Consider the following 3,960-nt stretch of genomic DNA (forward strand, 5'->3'; position numbering starts at 1 on the left):
GGTTTCAAGGATTTGGATAAGATCTGGGAAGCCCTGAATTGTTAGGTAGAAACTGCCCTCCCTCCCCCCCCAGGAGGGAGTGGCAGACTTTTTAACTAGCTTGCCCTCAAGCCAATAATTATCACTTCTAATATCTAAAATAACTAAATAACAATTGTGCTGTTGCTGGAAAGGACTAGTTCAGCTAAACAGGCAAACTGCAAAGAAGAACCAAAATGGCTATTGCCACAGATGGCCTCCAAAGCAAACCCAAATCCGGGAACAGCAAGCAGAAAGATCTGCTCACCTCAACCCCCAGGAACCAACTGTCCAACTGCTTTCAAACTGTCTCCTCACCCAGAGTTCTCCAGGGGGGTCCCCTGGAATTCTGGGTGAGGCTTGACCCTGTATCTTACAGGAATTCCACCCTGCCATTTTCCATGTTGCACCTCACACCTAGTAGATTGGAGTATATGATACCAAAGAAAAGTAATAAACGTTGGAGAGGATGTGGCAAAGTTGGGACACTAATGCATTGATGGTGGAGTTTTGAATTGATCCAACCATTTTGGAAGGCAATTTGGAACTATGCCCAAAGGCCTTTTAAAATCTGCCCGCCCTTTGATCCAGCCAAACAGCTGCTGGGTTTGTACCCCAAAAAGACAATTGGGAAAAATACTTGTACAAAAATATTCATAGTTGAGCTCTTTGTGGTGGCAAAAAATAATGGAAAATGAGGAGTTGTCTATCAATTGGGGAATGACTGAAAAAATTATGGTTTCTGTTGGTCATGGAATACTATTGTGCTGAAAGGACTAGTGAACTGGAGGGACTCTATTTGAACCGGTAAGACCTCCAGGAAGTGATGCAGAGTGAAAGGAGCAGAACCAGTAAAACATTGTACATAGAAATGGATATACTGTGGCACAATTGAACTTAATGGACTTCTCTACTAGCAGCAATGCAATGACCCAGGACAATCTAGAGGAACTAGGAGAAAGAACACTATCCATATCCGGAGAAGGAACTATGGGAGTAGAATTACAGAAGAAAAACATATGATTTATCATATGGTTCATATCATATCATATGTTTATCATATGGTATGATTGGGGAAGTTGACTTTAGTTGGTCACTCTATTGCAAATATTAATAACATGGAAAAAGGTTTTGAACAATGATACATGTGAAACCCAATGGAATTGCTCATCAGCTCCAGGATTGGGTAGAGAGGAGGAGAGAGAAAGAATATGAATCATGTAACCATGGAAGAATATTCTAAATTAATTAAGTTTTTAAAAATTAAGGATTATTTCAAACAGAAGTATGAAAATTCAGAAAATTCACTGTCTGGGAAATATAAGAAACAGAAAGAAACAGCTTGAAGTTATGCATTAATCAGCAAAGATGGCTAAAAAGTTCAACATCATTAGGCACTAATCTCTGCTATAGCCTCATTGCCAAATAAAGGAAGAAAGGGGAAAAATCATGAAGACAGAAAATGAAGTCTCTTGTGAAAAAAAAATAGCAAGAAGGACAACTTTGTGGGATCTTAAGATAAATGGAAGGGAATAAAGTATAAAAAGCTAGAGAAATGGTTATAAAGGGCTTTAAATGCCAGAAGATTTTATATTTGATCCTGGTAATAAAAGAAATAGCCTTCATTTTATTGTACAGGAATGATAGAGATTGGAGTGTACAGTGGGGTTAGAGTTGTGATGTTCATACCTGTTATTTAATAAAATCTCTCAGGCAGCTATTTGGAGAATGGACTGAAGTGGGGAAACCAACAAAAAGGCTATTACAATAGCTCAGGGTTGAAGTACAAAAGGGTAGCAGTTGAGTAATAAGATATGTGAAGAGAGAAAGGAAAAGACTTGGGAATAGATTACATATATATTATTAGTGTACATAATATCGACATCATAGTGCTTGCTTCAGCAGCACATATACTAAAATTGGAATGATACAGAGAAGACTAACACAGCCCCTCAACAAGGATGACACACAAATTCTTGAAGCATTCCATATTTTTTAAATTAAAAAAATATAGACATTTTATAGTAGCTATGACACACATACATATATATGTATACATATATGTGATAGTAAGGCTTGAAAAGCATTGCATACACAAATATGTATGCATATATATTATATATATCAGATCACCCTCTGAAGTCATATTCTTATTATCCTCATTTCAAAAATGAGCAAACCAGGTCAGAGAGAGGTTAAACATCACATTCTGAATGTCTAAAAATCAAAGAATCATAGCTTTAGAACTGGAAAAAAATACTTAGAATTTATCTAATCCAATACTCTAATTTTATAGGTAAGAATACAAAGGTTGAGTCAAAGGTTCAGTTTGGTTACTCACCTAAGATCACACTGAGAGACAGTATGTAAAACCAGGTTCTCTGATTCTAGGTTCAGCACTCTCTTTACCAAGTCACATTCTGTCATGCTAAAACAAACAAATAGATTATATCAATTTTTATATAAGTGATACAAATGCCACCTAGGGAGTTAGATTTGCAGAATATGGATTCAAATGTCTCCTTGGACACTTAGTACTTTTGTGATCCTGCAGAATTCATTCATAGTCCTCTTCTGTAGATAGAAATAGAGAATTAGACATGAGGGCTTCTGATGTTTCTTCCAGCTTAAAATCTTTGCTTTTCAGATACTACAAAAGGATCCCTCTACGATTTTAGTGATGCTCCTTCACAAGTTGTTTTATAATTTTTACTATTTAAATAAATGATAGTTCATTGTTGTTTTTCTTTACACAAATAATGTTTCTACAAAAATTAATTTACATCTTTTCTCCTACTATAAGTTCTTTGAGAGCAGAAATGTTTTTTTTTTCATCATTTTATCCCCTAAGTTGAGTATATTTCATAGCACCAACTAGTTGTTTAATAATAACTGCTTATGGAAGTCAATTTAGTTGAATTGAATTGAATCATGGAGTATTTCAATTCTAATTCATAAAGTATTTGATTTTATATCACCCATCATATAAGTGGTATCTGAAAATACTAAGGGATAAGAGAGTAGTTGTGATTTATTATTGTAATGATGACAAATTCTTTTTTTAAATCATGAATTGTCTTGAGAGCAGTTGTCTAATTTCTTCTGTTTCTTTTATGATGTGAAACAGATGCTACTCTCTTCTTTAGAAAATAAGCGATAAGTTGGAATCTACTTTTGAAGTGTTTATTTATTCTATTCCATAAAAGAAGTCAGTGAATTTTATGTTTATTGGTGGGCTTCACTCACTTACACCATGCTGATATAAAACTGACTACCTCCTTAGGGAATAGCACCCCTCTGGACTAGCAGTATTTCTGTCATTAATTTCCTTCAAGAGATTTTCACCCTAATTAAGAAAGAAGCAGTTAAAATGTCAACATCGTATTACAGTGGGGATAACAACAAAAAATGCATTTGAGAAATATAGGACTTTTTGTTAATAATAAGTGCATATTGAGTGAACACTATAAATTAATCTTAATATTCTGGATAAAATGAATGATTAATCTGTCATTTTACATAGAAAGAAATTCAGGCTGCTGAGGCATAAGGCAATCCGATAAGCATTTAATGAGTGCTTCCTATATGCAATTCACTTGGCAAGGCATGGGAAATAAACATATTAGAAAGCCAAGGGACTTGCAGGAGTCAGATGGTATTTGCCCAGTAGTGTTGCATGTTAAATTTTCAGTGTCAAAATTTAAGATCAAGAGATCCTCAGATGCTATGAATCAGGGCTTAATTGTTTTCTTGTTTTTCTAGATTTGAGAAAGTTAGGGATAGCATTAGTGTAGATTTCTTAAAAACTGGCATGACTCCTTTTTTTGAGATCTGGTTGTTAAATTTATCAGAACTTTTCACCTCTAGAGCTGCAAACCATAATAAATCAACACTGCCACTCCTAGAAAAGTGCCAAGACTTCCCCAGACCAAAACAACCCTC

General features: G+C 35.0%; 1 non-coding gene across 1 annotated transcript; it reads left to right on the forward strand.

Moving 5' to 3' along the window:
- The first annotated feature begins 1,907 nt into the window (after positions 1–1,907).
- LOC123243345 lies at positions 1,908–2,014 on the forward strand. Its single transcript, XR_006505892.1, has one exon. It is a non-coding gene; the product is annotated as a U6 spliceosomal RNA (small nuclear RNA).
- The last annotated feature ends 1,946 nt before the right edge of the window (positions 2,015–3,960 follow it).

This window comes from Gracilinanus agilis, chromosome 3 (assembly GCF_016433145.1).
Source record: "Gracilinanus agilis isolate LMUSP501 chromosome 3, AgileGrace, whole genome shotgun sequence".
In the NCBI taxonomy this organism is placed as follows: Eukaryota; Metazoa; Chordata; class Mammalia; order Didelphimorphia; family Didelphidae; genus Gracilinanus; species Gracilinanus agilis.